The sequence below is a fragment of the Coregonus clupeaformis genome, chromosome 10, assembly GCF_020615455.1.
Source record: "Coregonus clupeaformis isolate EN_2021a chromosome 10, ASM2061545v1, whole genome shotgun sequence".
NCBI lineage: Eukaryota > Metazoa > Chordata > Actinopteri > Salmoniformes > Salmonidae > Coregonus > Coregonus clupeaformis.
Genome location: NC_059201.1, coordinates 9,779,003 through 9,794,380, shown reverse-complemented (window position 1 = coordinate 9,794,380; position 15,378 = coordinate 9,779,003).

The following is a 15,378-nucleotide window of genomic DNA, read 5'->3' as shown; positions in this document are numbered from 1 at the left end:
TGTTAAATACGGTTGAAGTAATATGGCTACAGATTCATCTGCCTCACCTAAGAAGCTGCTATAGACCACCAAGTGCTAACAGTCAGTATCTGGATAATATGTGTAAAATGCTTGATAATGTATGCGATATCAACAGAAAGGTATATTTTCTGGGTGATTTCAATACTGACTGGCTTTCCTCAGGCTGCCCACTCAAGAGAAAGCTTCAAACTGTAACTAGTGCCTGCAACCTGGTTCAGGTTATCAGTCAACCTACCAGGGTAGTTACAAACAGCACAGGAATGAAATCATCAACATGTATTGATCACGTTTTACTAATGCTGCAGAAATTTGCTTGAAAGCAGTATCCAAATCCATTGGATGTAGTGATCACAATATAGTAGCTATATCTAGGAAAACCAAAGTTCCAAAGGCTGGGCCTAATATAGTTTATAAAAGGTCATACAATAAGTTTTGTAGTGATTCCTATGTTGTTGATGTAAAGAATATTTGTTGGTCCGTGGTGTGTAATGAGAAGCAACCTTGATGCTGCACTTGACACATTTATGAAGTTGCTTATCCCAGTTACTAATAAGCATGCACCCATTAAGAAAATGACTGTAAAAACTGCTAACTCCCCGTGGGTTGATGAGGAATTGAAAAATTGTAAGGTTGAGAAGGATGAGGCAAAAGAAAAGGCAAATAGGTCTGGCTGTACAACCGATTGGCAAACGTACTGCAAATTGAGAAATCATGTGACTAAACTGAATAAAAAGAAGAAGAAACTACACTATGAAACAAAGATAAATGACATAAAGAATGATAGTAAAAAGCTTTAGAGCACCTTAAATGAAGTTTTGGGCAAAAAGGCAAACTCCACTCCATCATTCATTGAATCAGATGGCTCATTCATCACAAAGCCCACTGATATTGCCAACTACTTTAATGATTTTTTCATTGGCAAGATTAACAAACTTAGGCATGACAGGCCAGCAACAAACGCTGACATCAGACATCCAAGCTGACATCAGACATCCATCAGACATCCAAGTATATCTGACCAAATTATGAAAGTTTGAATTTTGAATTCCGTAAAGTGAGTGTGGAAGAGGTGAAAAAATTATTGTTGTCTATCAACAATGACAAGCCACCGGGGTCTGACAACTTGGATGGAAAATGACTGAGGATAATTGCAGACGATATTGCCACTCCTATCTGCCTTCTTAACAGCACTATCAACAAGGCAGGTCCTACAGGCCATCGTTTTGTCGCACCTGGACTACTGTTCAATCGTGATCAAAGAGGGACTTAGAAAAATTGCAATTGGCTCAGAACAGGGCAGCACGGCTGGCCCTTAGATGTACAAAGAGAGCTAACATTAATAATATGCATTTCAATCTCTCCTGGCTCAAAGTGGAGGAGAGATTGACTTCATCACTACTTGTATTTGTGATAGGTATTGACATGTTGAATGCACCGAGATGTCTGTTTGAACTACTGGCACACAGCTCGGACACCCATGCATACCCCACAAGACATGCCACCAGAGGTCTCTTCACAGTCCCCAAGTCCAGAACAGACTATGGGAGGCGCACAGTACTACATAGAGACATGACCACATGGAACTCTATTCCACATCAAGTAACTCATGCAAGCAGTAAAATTAGATTACAAAAACTGATAAAAATACACCTTATGGAACAGCAGGGACTGTGAAGCAACACAAACCTAGGCACAGACACATGCATACACACGCTAACATACGCACTATACACACGTACACATGGATTTTGTCTTGTAGATATGTGGTAGTAGAGTAGAGGCCTGAGGTCACACACTTAATGTATTGTGAAATCTGTTGTGAATGAATTGTAATGCCTTAATTTAGCTGGACCCCAGGAAGAGTAACTGCCGCCTTAGCAGCAGCTAATGGGGATGCTTAATAAATACAAATACAAATACACAATACCCCATATTGTCAAAGTGGAATTATGTTTTTAGAAATGTTTACAAATTCATTAAAAATGAAAAGCTGAAATGTCTTGAGTCAATAAGTATTCAACCCCTTTGTTATAGCAAGCCTAAATAAGTTCAGGAGTAAAAATGTCACGCCCTGGCTCTGGGGACTCTTAAATGTTGAGCCAGGGTGTGGATTTTCTATGTTTAGTTTTCTATGTTTTTGTTCTAGATCGTGTTGATCTATGTTGGCCAGGGTGGTTCCCAATCAGAGACAGCTGTAGCTTGTTGTCTCTGATTGGGGACCATACTTAGGCAGCCTGTTGGCACCAGTTAGTTTGTGGGATCTTGTTCCGTAAAGGTTTGTGTTGTGTAACCTCAGGACTTAACGTATCGTTTTGTTGTTTTGTTCGTGTGTTGTGTACGAAATAAAATGTACGCTTGGTCCGTCTCTTCCTGTAACGATCGTGACAGAAGATCCCACCTAAAGAGGACCAAGCAGCGTGTCCAGGAACAGACAGCCTGGACTTGGGAGGAGATCCTGGACGGGAAGGGATCCTGGACTTGGGAAGAGATTCAGGCCGGAATGGATCGCCGTCCTTGGGAGGAGACTGTGGAGGCGCGCTACAGAGAGGAGCAGCGGCAACGCAGAAGGTACCGGACGAGGAGGAAGCCCGAGAGACAGCCCCAAGATTTTTTTTTGGGGGGGGCTAAAAGGGTGGTTGGCGGAGCCTAGAGTTAGAGCAGAGCCAACTCCCCGTACTCAGGCTAGGAAGCGTGAGACTGGGCAGGCTCCGTGTTATGCGGAGCCACGTACTGTGCCGTGAGTGTTCCGGCACAGTCCTGTACGTCCGGTGCTAGCACCACGCACGTGTCGTGCTAAGATGGGCATGCAGCCAGGACGGGGTGTGCCGGCTCAACGCTCGTGGCCTCCAGTACGTCTCCTCGGTCCCGTATATCCTGCGCCAGTGCCACGTGCTGTAGCGCCAGTACGAGTGCACAGCCCTGTACGTCCTGTGCTGATGCCTCACACATATTGTGTGGAAATAGGCATTCAGCCAGGACGGGTTGTGTCAGCTCTCCGCTCCAAACCTCCAGTCCGCCTCCACAGTCCGGCCCGGCCCGGCCCGTTCCGGCTCCCCGCACCAAGCCAGTGGTGCGTGTTCCCAGTCCAGCCCGGCCTGTTCCTTCTCCCCGCACCAAGCCAGTGGTGCGTGTTCCCAGTCCAGCCCGGCCTGTTCCTGCTCCCCGCACCAAGCCAGTGGTGCATGTTCCCAGTCCAGCCCGGCCTGTTCCTGTGCCTCGCACCAAGCCAGTGGTGCGCGTCGCCAGCCCGGTCCGGCCTGTTCCTGTCCCTCGCACCAAGCCAGTGGTGCGCGTCGCCAGCCCGGTCCGGCCTGTTCCTGCCCCTCGCACCAAGCCAGTGGTGCGCGTCGCCAGCCCGGTCCGGCCTGTTCCTGCTCCCCGCACCAAGCCAGTGGTGCGTGTCACCAGCCCGGTCCGGCCTGTTCCTGCTCCCCGCACCAAGCCAGTGGTGTGCGTCGTCAGCCCGGTCCGGCCCGTTCCTGCTCCCCGCACCAAGCCAGTGGTGCGCGTCGTCAGCCCGGTCCGGCCCGTTCCTGCTCCCCGCACCAAGCCAGTGGTGCGTGTGTCCAGTCCGGCACGGCCCGTGCCTGTTCCACCAGGCACCGGTTAGCTGCTCCACTCCGGAGTCAGAGCAATCCGCTCCACCGGGGTCCGGTCCAACTCCAGTCAGCGGATCCACTCCGGAGCCAGAGCAATCCGCTCCACCGGTGTCCAGTCCAGTTCCGGCCAGCGGCTCCAGTCCAGAGCCGGTAAGGTTTGGTCCACCGTCGTCGGGTCCAGCTCCAGTCAGCGGGGCCACGTGCTGTAGCGCCAGTACGAGTGCACAGCCCTGTACGTCCTGTGCTGATGCCTCACACATATTGTGTGGAAATAGGCATTCAGCCAGGACGGGTTGTGTCAGCTCTCCGCTCCAAACCTCCAGTCCGCCTCCCCGGCCGACTCGGATCCGGAGCTGGGTGGAACCGCCATCCGAGAGAGCGGAGGATGACAGCGACAGTGTCACACTGGTGGCACGAAGGGACAGTACACCACACGTTGTCGTCAGCGCTCTTTTGGGTCTGGAGGCGGCAGGCAGGGCACACTCGCATCACCCCAGGTATCGAACACCCACACTCGTTCAGAGCCCTCTGCTGCGCACTGTACCCTACCCATCTACTTTCCCGATCACATGGTAGTTCCCCAGTGTAAGATGCTACTCGATTCAGGCGCAGCTGGGAACTTGATGGACAGGGCATTCTCACACCGGCTAGGCATTTCATTGGTTCCCCTCTCCATTCCACTCCCCATCAGAGCACTTGATAGTCGACCATTAGGGTCCGGGTTTGTTAAGGAAGTTACTGCACCAGTCACCATGATTACCCAGGAGACTCATTGTGAGCAGGTCACTTTTTATATTATTGAGTCTCCTGCTTTCCCTGTGGTATTAGGTTTCCCTTGGTTAGTACTCCACAACCCCACCTTCTCATGGCCACAGAGGGTTCTCACGGGGTGGTCGCGAGAGTGTCAGGGTAGGTGTCTAGGTGTTTCCGTTGGTGCAACCACGGTGGATAGTCCAGACAGTACCTCCACCATGCGCATTCCCCCCGAATACCTCGATTTGGGGCACGCGTTCTCTAAATCGCAGGCTACCAAGTTACCACCTCATCAGGCGGGGGATTTTGCGATAAACCTCCGGGTAGACACTGTACCTCCCAGGAGCCATGCGTACCCACTGTCGCAGGCTGAAACGGCGGCTATGGAAACATACGTCACCGAGTCCCTGCACCAGGGGTATATACGTCCCTCCACTTCACCCGCCTCCTCGAGTTTCTTCTTTGTGAAGAAGAAAGACGGTGGTCTGCTCCCTTGCATTGATTATCGACCACTGAACAAGGAGACTGTAAGATTTAGTTATCCTCTCCCCCGCATTCCGTCAGTGGTCGAGTCAATGCATGGGGCGCGCTTCTTCGCCAAATTAGATCTCAGGAGTGCGTACAACCTGGTGCGTGTTCGAGAGGGGGATGAGTGGAAGACAGCATTCAGCACAACCACGGGGCATTATGAATACCTGGTGATGCCCTACGGTTTGATGAATGCTCCATCTGTCTTCCAGTCCTTTGTGAACGAGGTGTTTCGGGACATGCTTGGTCACGGTGTAGTGGTCTCCTTGTTCGGGCAGGTTTCGTCGTTCGTCATCACCGGCTTACTAGCCACTGCCGCTCCATACAGTGGGGAAAAAAAGTATTTAGTCAGCCACCAATTGTGCACGTTCTCCCACTTAAAAAGATGAGAGAGGCCTGTAATTTTCATCATAGGTACACGTCAACTATGACAGACAAAATGAGGGAAAAAAATCCAGAAAATCACATTGTAGGATTTTTTATGAATTTATTTGCAAATTATGGTGGAAAATAAGTATTTGGTCAATAACAAAAGTTTCTCAATACTTTGTTATATACCCTTTGTTGGCAATGACACAGGTCAAACGTTTTCTGTAAGTCTTCAGGTTTTCACACACTGTTGCTGGTATTTTGGCCCATTCCTCCATGCAGATCTCCTCTAGAGCAGTGATGTTTTGCGGCTGTCGCTGGGCAACACAGACTTTCAACTCCCTCCAAAGATTTTCTATGGGGTTGAGATCTGGAGACTGGCTAGGCCACTCCAGGACCTTGAAATGCTTCTTACGAAGCCACTCCTTCGTTGCCCGGGCGGTGTGTTTGGGATAATTGTCATGCTGAAAGACCCAGCCACGTTTCATCTTCAATGCCCTTGCTGATGGAAGGAGGTTTTCACTCAAAATCTCACGATACATGGCCCCATTCATTCTTTCCTTTACACGGATCAGTCGTCCTGGTCCCTTTGCAGAAAAACAGCCCCAAAGCATGATGTTTCCACCCCCATGCTTCACGGTAGGTATGGTGTTCTTTGGATGCAACTCAGCATTCTTTGTCCTCCAAACACGACGAGTTGAGTTTTTACCAAAAAGTTCTATTTTGGTTTCATCTGACCATATGACATTCTCCCAATCCTCTTCTGGATCATCCAAATGCACTCTAGCAAACTTCAGACGGGCCTGGACATGTACTGGCTTAAGCAGGGGGACACGTCTGGCACTGCAGGATTTGAGTCCCTGGCGGCGTAGTGTGTTACTGATGGTAGGCTTTGTTACTTTCCAGCTCTCTGCAGGTCATTCACTAGGTCCCCCCGTGTGGTTCTGGGATTTTTACTCACTGTTCTTGTGATCATTTTGACCCCACGGGTGAGATCTTGCGTGGAGCCCCAGATCGAGGGAGATTATCAGTGGTCTTGTATGTCTTCCATTTCCTAATAATTGCTCCCACAGTTGATTTCTTCAAACCAAGCTGCTTACCTATTGCAGATTCAGTCTTCCCAGCCTGGTGCTGGTCTACAATTTTGTTTCTGAAAATTCTACAATGTGATTTTCTGGAGAAAAAAAATCTCAATTTGTCTGTCATAGTTGACGTGTACCTATGATGAAAATTACAGGCCTCTCTCATCTTTTTAAGTGGGAGAACTTGCACAACTGGTGGCTGACTAAATACTTTTTCCCCCCACTGTATATGTTTATTCCATTTGCCTTGTCTTGTCAATTACACACACCTGGTTCATATCCCCTCATTAGTCCGTGTATAAGTGTTCCCTATGCCCCCTTGTCCTTGTGGGTGATTGTTTTATGTGAAGATGAGTGTAGCTCGGTTGAGCTACCCGTATTTTGTATTGCCGGGGTTATTTCTCCCAGTGTGCCTGTATTGTTTTCCAGTGCGCCTGTATTACACACTGTGCTGTCGACGCTATCCAGCATAACTGTGTACTACGGAATAAACTCTGTATTCGGTTATTTACCCTCCTGCGCCTGAGTCCTGCAAATCACACTCTCACACCAATGGTAACTTTAAAACAGTTACAGGGTTTAATGGCTGTGATAGGAGAAAACTGAGGATGGATGAACAACATTGTAGTTACCCCACAATATTAACCTAATTGACAGAGTGAAAAGAAGGAAGCCTGTACAGAATACAAATATTCCAAAACATGCATCCTGTTTGCAACAAGGAACTAAAGTAATATTGCAAAAAAATTGGCAAAGCAGTTCACTTTTTGTGCTGAATATTTTACATTTACATTTACATCATTTAGCAGACGCTCTTATCCAGAGCAACTTACAAATTGGTGCATTCAACTTATGATAGCCAGTGGGACAACCACCTTTTTTTAAATTTATTTTTTTATGGGGGGTGGGGTAAAAAAGATTACTTTATACTATTCCAGGCAGTGGCGGCTCCTGAAAAAATTCTCAGGGGGGGCAATTTTTCTGATGATTTAGGTGACCTACACACATTTTTAAAAAGATATGTCCAGCAACAACATGAAGACAGGGGCAGCATATAAGTCAATACCAGAAGCATTTATTGACTGATCTCAAAAGTGTTGGCTTACAAAATCAAAATAAGTTATCACAGTAAAAATAATCAAGGGTGTTCTTTCACATTCCTCAACACTGCATAAACAATATGCATTTCCATAAACAAATGAAATATCAGCTGAAAATACAGCATCTTGGTATTTGTTCAGATTGCAGGATCAACAAGAGCTTTTACCACATTTTTTGCCTCATGGTTGAATTGGAAATATGTGCACCTGAGCATAATTCACAACAAGCAAGCAGGACCTTTTGATAGAGGCTACTGAAAACATTGATGCAAGTTATTGGTAATAAGACATTTTTATAGACTTCCATATTCTGCCCTCTTGTATAGATTTGTGAAAATGAACAGTGATAGACATTTTGCCTGAAAACAGAATTTGAAAGTAATTTCTAGAAAAGGTAAACACAGCTATCTGTATGGCTTTGTAAAAATGAACAACCATATTCTGGCCAATTGTATAGATTTGTAAATATGAACAACCATATTCTGGCCAATTGTATAGATTTGTAAAAATGAACATGAACAGATTATTTTTTTTAAATACTTTTTTAAAAATGAAAAATAACTATTTTAAACAACATCAACTGTGAACTGATTTGGGCGTGTGTGTGTTAAAGAGACAGACAGGGAGGGACAAAGAGAGAGAGAGGCTACATTACTTGTACTGAAACTGTTCTCTTCTCTGTTTCAATACAGCAAAGCGTTCAATGACTTTCTCATTGAAATCAGGCATGCTGAGGACTAGTTCCCTCTCCATGGAAAGCATGGCCAGTGCATTCAGACGTTCCTGGCCCATTGAATTTCGCAGGAATGTCTTAACTCGTGTCAAAGTTGAGAAACATCTCTCAGCTTCAGCTGTTGTCATGGGAGTAGTTATGAGGATGTTCAACAGAGTCACAGTCTCAGAGAACGTCTCCTGGAGGTTGTAGCTCATGAGAACCTGGTACAGTGCCAGTGCACCACAGCATCCCTTGAATTCAGGATTCTCATAGATCAGAGATAGTTCTGTCTTGAGCTTTGCCTTGCTCAGCATGGGGTATGCATTCACAGTGGCATTCAGAGCCTCATCAGGAAATGAATGGCAGTACCTTTCAAACATGTCTGCTTGCAGTAAGGTAGCACTCACAAGGTGGCCAGAGAAAGAGAACCTTTCTTTGGTGTGATCCAGGATGGTGTTGCAGACCTCTTCAGACAGCCTCTGCTTCTCCTCTTCTCTCAAAGCTGTTCTGGGTCTTTTGGCTCCTGTTGCTTCTTGCAGCTGCTGTTGAGAGGAGTCCCTGAAGGCAAACAGACCAATGTGTTTGTTGGCTTTGTACAGTATTGTTGTCTATGTGATGCACAGGTATATGCAATGTATCCATGTATAGTACAAATACTTCAGTTCCACTTAAAATGGGCAGGGATGCATAAAGTCTTTAGTGTTTAAGTTAGCCTTTGTGTCTCACATAGCCTGGATGTTCAGCACAGTATACAGTGGTGCTCATAAGCTTATGATCCCATGCTAAAGTTGACTAAAAGAGGAATAAAAAAGAAAAGAAAATTGGTGTCCTTAAAGGTTGGATTTTCCAACTTTTTTAATTAAGTCATTAAGATCAATTTCCAAAAGATGATTTTTTTATTTTTTTATTCCTCTTTTTAGTCAACTTTAGAATGTGTTCATACACTTATGAGCACCACTGTACAGTACACATAGTATATAAAATAAGCTAGATTACACCACTGGCCATATATAATGAGAATAATGTAATTTCAAACACAAATGCAGTCTCCTTTCATGCATACATTTTCAAATAAAGCTCTGCTTTGAGAAAGATCGAATGATATTGTTTAATCTTACCTTATGGCCTGCACACTGCTTGTGAAGCTGTCGAGGGCACGTTTGATAAAGACAGCATCGATGTCCTTCTTCTGTAGCTTCTGGTACAGAATGTCGACGTGGGGCATGATTTTGTGAAAAAAGCCGCAGGAAAAAAATAAAATCTTCATCATGTAGCATCCTCACGTAGCCAGATGCCTCTCTCACGGTGGGCTGGTCAAATGAACCCAATGAACCCGTCCGAATGGCTTCAAAACATTCTATGAGGTCGTCTCGATTCTCGTAGACAGTGTTCACAACTCTGCTTAGTAGAAACCTGTTGAATTATTAAATTTGGTCTGGGAGGTCCTAATTGTTTCGTTGCCAATTTATCTTGATTTGTTCGCCGACAAAAAGGAACTTCTTTCAAAGAGACAATCGAGTTGCACTGAAGGCTAGCCATTTTGACAGTAGTAGTGAATTGATTGATGAGGCTACCCGCTCTTTTCTTAGTTACGTTCATGGTTATGTTACGTATGACGAAAGCGCGTAAGTGCAAGCCCTCAGAAACCCATAGAGATTGTATTGAAAGCTCTGATATTTGAAAAAAATTGATTTTACATTAGAGGCTATGAGAGACTTCTGGGCGATTTTCAACCTGACTGAAATCGCCCCCAAAACGGCGGGGACATTTGAAGCACGACTTTAGCCTGATTGGACATTTAGTGGCAGATCAGACGTCTAGATTAGAACACTGATAACTACTGTTGCCGTGATATAATTGATTAGAAAAAAAATCCCTTCCTTTTCCCGTTTGGCAGTGCGTCGCCCATATCGCCCTAATGAACACACCGCCCCTGATTCCAGGTATTCCTTAAAGAGGAAGGGTTTCAAGTGTCTCCGGAAGGTGGTCAGTGACTCCGCTGTCCTGGCGTCGTGGGGGAGCTTGTTCCACCATTGGGGTGCCAGCGCAGCGAATAGCTTTGACTGGGCTGAGCAGGAACTGTGCTTCCGTAGAGGTAGGGGAGCTAGCAGGCCAGAGGTGGATGAACGCAGTCCCCTCGTTTGGGTGTAGGGTCTGATCAGAGCCTGAAGGTAAGGAGGTGCCGTTCCCCTCACAGCTCCGTGGGCAAGCACCATGGTCTTGTAGTAGATGCGAGCCTCAACTGGAAGCCAGTGGAGTGTGCGGAGGAGGGGGGTGACATGAGAGAACTTGGGAAGGTTGAACACCAGACGGGCTGCAGCGTTCTGGATGAGTTGTAGGGGTTTAATGGCACAGGCAGGGAGCCCAGCCAACAGCGAGTTGCAGTAATCCAGACGGGAGATGACAAGTGCCTGGATTAGGACCTGTGCCGCTTTCTGTGTAAGGTAGGGTCGTACTCTGTGAATGTTGTAGAGCATGAACCTGCAGGATCGGGTCACCGCATTGATGTTAGCGGAGAACGACAGGGTGTTGTCCAGGGTCACGCCAAGGTTCTTTGCACTCTGGGAGGAGGACACAATGGAGTTGTCAACCGTGATGGCGAGATCATGGAGCAGGCAGTCCTTCCCCGGGAGGAAGAGCAGCTCCGTCTTGCCGAGGTTCAGCTTGAGGTGGTGATCCGACATCCACACTGATATGTCTGCCAGACATGCAGAGATGCGATTTGCCACCTGATTATCAGAAGGGGGAAAGGAGAAAATTGTGTGTCATCTGCGTAGCAATGGTAGAAGAGACCATGTGAGGATATGACAGAGCCAAGTGACTTGGTGTATAGAGAGAATAGGAGAGGGCCTAGAACTGAGCCCTGGGGGACACCAGTGGTGAGAGCACGTGGTGTGGAGACAGATTCTCGCAACGCCACCTGGTAGGAGCGACCTGTCAGGTAGGACGCAATCCAAGAGTGAGCAGCGCCGGAGATGCCCAACTTGGAGAGGGTGGAGAGGAGGATCTGATGGTTCACAGTATCAAAGGCAGCGGATAGGTCTAGAAGGATAAGAGCAGAGGAGAGAGAGTTAGCTTTAGCAGTGCGGAGAGCCTCCGTGACACAGAGAAGAGCAGTCTCAGTTGAATGACCAGTCTTGAAACCTGACTGGTTTGGATCAAGAAGGTGATTCTGAGAGAGATAGCAGGAGAGTTGGCTAGAGACGTCACGCTCAAGAGTTTTGGAGAGAAAAGAAAGAAGGGATACTGGTCTGTAGTTGTTGACATCGGAGGGGTCGAGTGTAGGTTTTTTGAGGAGGGGTGTAACTCTTGCTCTCTTGAAGACGGAAGGGACATGGCCAGCGGTCAAGGATGAGTTGATGAGCGAGGTGAGGTAAGGGAGAAGGTCTCCGGAAATGGTCTGGAGAAGAGAGGAGGGGATAGGGTCAAGCGGGCAGGTTGTTGGGCGGCCGGCCGTCACAAGTCGCAAGATTTCATCTGGAGAGAGAGGGGAGAAAGAAGTCAAAGCATAGGGTAGGGCAGTGTGAGCAGGACCAGCTGTGTCATTTGACTTAATAAATGAGGATTGGATGTCGTTCAAGAAGTCATCCACAGAGAGGGAGGAGGAGGAGTATTCAGCAGGGAGGAGAAGGTGGCAAAGAGCTTCCTAGGGTTAGAAGCAGAGGCTTGAAATTTAGAGTGGTAGAAAGTGGCTTTAGCAGCGGAAACAGAGGAAGATAATGTAGAGAGGAGGGAGTGAAAAGATGACAGGTCCACAGGGAGTCTAGTTTTCCTCCATTTCCGCTCAGCTGCCCGGAGCCCTCTGGTCCTCTGTAGCTCAACTGGTAGAGCACGGCGATTGTAACGCCAAGGTAGTGGGTTCGATCCCCGGGACCACCCATACAAAAAATAATAATAATAATGTATGCACGCATGACTGTAAGTCGCTTTGGATAAAAGCGTCTGCTAAATGGCATATTATTATTATTATTATTATTCTGTGAGGTCGCAATGAGTCTTCAAGCCACGGAGCAGGAGGGGAGGACCGAGCCGGCCGGGAGGATAGGGGACATAGAGAGTCAAAAGATGCAGAAAGGGAGGAGAGGAGGGTTGAGGAGGCAGAATCAGGAGATCGGAGGGAGAAGGATTTAGCAGAGGGAAGAGATGATAGGATGGAAGAGGAGAGAGTAACGAAGGTTGCGACGGCACATTATCATCTGAGTAGGGGCAGAGTGAGTAGTGTTCGAGAAGAGCGAGAGAGAAAAGGATACAAAGTAGTGGTCGGAGACTTGGAGGGGAGTTGCAGTGAGATTAGTAGAAGAACAGCATCTAGTAAAGATGAGGTCAAGCGTATTGCCTGCCTTGTGAGTAGGGGGGGGGACGGTGAGAGGGTGAGGTCAAAAGAGGAAAGGAGTGGAAAGAAGGAGGCAGAGAGAAATGAGTCAAAGGCAGACGTAGGGAGGTTAAAGTCACCCAGAACTGTGAGGGGTGAGCCATCCTCAGGAAAGGAACTTATCAAGGCGTCAAGCTCATTGATGAACTCTCCAAGGGAACCTGGAGGGCGATAAATAACAAGGATGTTAAGCTTCAATGGACTAGTGACTGTGACAGCATGGAATTCAAATGAGCAGATAGACAGATGGGTCAGAGAGAAGAGAGAATGTCCACTTGGGAGAGATGAGGATTCCTGTGCCACCGCCGCGCTGACCAGATGCTCTCGGGGTATGCAAGAACACATGGTCAGACGAGGAAAGAGCAGTAGGAGTTGGGTTAGTTTTGACAGTTTGAGTGAGTACGTCGTCAACTTATTCAGCCAGTTAGTTAGCTAGAATAGTTAGCATACTAGATAGCCATTGCTCTCTGCCAACGAACCAACCCCTCCTCCCACGGCACGAAACACACAGAGAGAGCCAAGCTAACGTTAACTAGTCACCCATGTCCCGAATTCCCTTGAACGACTCTGGTTACCAGTATGTAAAAACAAAACAAAAATAAATGTAGGTTATAACTTACCCTTAGTAGCTACTGTTAGCCAGTTAAGTGCAAAGCTAGCCACTGAATCGATTCAGCCAGTTTGCGTCTGTCCCAACGGAGAGAAAGCGTCTCCAAATATTACAGCTAGGTCGTTCCAGCTATTGTTTAGTTAGCTATCCAGGTAGCAACAAGCTAGCTACATTTCGAGTACAGTAGCTACTGTATATAAAGTGTTATGTTTGGGGCAAATCCAATACAACACATTACTGAGTATCACTCTCCATATTTTGGGTATTATGGGTATGCTTGTAATCATTAAGGACTGGGGAGTTTTTCAGGATAAAAAAAAAACGAAATGGAGCTAAGCACAGGCAAAATCCTAGAGGAAACCTGTTTCAGTCTGCTTTCCACCAGACACTGGGAGATGAATTCACCTTTCAGCAGGACAATAACCTAAAACACAAGGCCAAATATACACTGGAGTTGCTTACCAAGATGACATTGAATGTTCCTGAGTGGCCTAGTTACCGTTTTTACTAAAATCTGCTTGAAAATCTATGTCAGGACTTGAAAATGGCTGTCTAGCAATGATCAACAACCAACTTGATAGAGCTTGAAGAATTATGCAAATAATAATGTGCAAATATTGTACAATCCAGGTGTGCAAAGCTCTTAGAGACTTACCCAGAATTGACTAACAGCTGTAATTGCTGACAAACAAACACCATGCACGCAGTCGTCATACCGCTCAGGAAGGAGACGCGTTCTGTCTCCTAGAGATGAACGTACTTTGGTGCGAAAAGTGCAAATCAATCCCAGAACAACAGCAAAAGGACCTTGTGAAGATGCTGGAGGAAACAGGTACAAAAGTATCTACAGTAAAACAAGTCCTATATCGACATAACCTGAAAGGCCGCTCAGCAAGGAAGAAGCCACTTCTCCAAAACCTCCATAAAAAAGCCAGACTACGGTTTGCAACTGCACATGGGGACAAAGATCGTACTTTTTGGAGAAATGTCCTCTGGTCTGATGAAACAAAAATATAACTGTTTGGCCATAATGACCATCGTTATGTTTGGAGGAAAAAGGGGAAGGCTTGCAAGCCGAAGAACACCATTCCAACCGTGAAGCACGGGGGTTGCAGCATCATGCTGTGGGGGTGCTTTGCGGCAGGAGGGACTGGTGCACTTCACAAAATAGATGTCATCATGAGGAAGGAAAATGATGTGGATATATTGAAGCAACATCTCAAGACATCAGTCAGGAAGTTAAAGCTTGGTCGCAAATGGGTCTTCCAAATGGACAATGACCCCAAGCATACTTCCAAAATTGTGGCAAAATGGCTTAAGGACAACAAAGTCAAGGTATTGGAGTGGCCATCACAAGGCCCTGACCTCAATCCTATAGAACATTTGTGGGCAGAACTGAAAAAGCATGTGCGAGCAAGGAGGCCTACAAACCTGACTCCGTTGCACTAGCTCTGTCAGGAAGAATAGGCCAAAATTCACCCAACTTATTGTGGGAAGCTTGTGGAAGGCTACCCGAAACCTTTGACCCAAGTTAAACAATTTAAAGGCAATGCTACCAAATACTAATTGAGTGTATGTAAACTTCTGACCCACTGGGAATGTGATGAAAGAAATAAAAGCTGAAATAAATCATTCTCTCTACTATTATTCTGACATTTCACATTCTTAAAATAAAGTGGTGATCCTAACTGACCTAAGACAGGGAATTTTTACTAGGATTAAATGTCAGGAATTGTGAAAAACTGAGTTTAAATGTATTTGGCTAAGGTGTATGTAAACTTCCGACTTCAACTGTATGTAAGTTAGATATTGCTGTATTTCATTTTCAATACATTTGCTAAAATGTCTTAAAACTTGTTTTCACTTTGTCATTATGGGATATTGTGTGTAGATGGGTAATTTAATCAATTTTGAATTCAGTCTGTAACACAACAAAATGTGGAATAATTGAAGGGGTATGAATACTTTCTGAAGGCACTGTATATTGGGACTAGATGTGAAGCTTTGCACTGTACATCTTGGTCTTTGTCTAACAATCATTATAACAACATATTTTTCACACATTTTGTGATTCTTGAGATTCCCTGTCTGACTACAGCAGATCAGATTACACTGCATGATTCAAAGGAGGAAGAGTGAACTTTGATGATTTATGTCTTAGTCTAACATGCTTCACATTTGGAATCAGTCAATAGTTACTTTATGACTGTGCCATGTCATTATATTCTC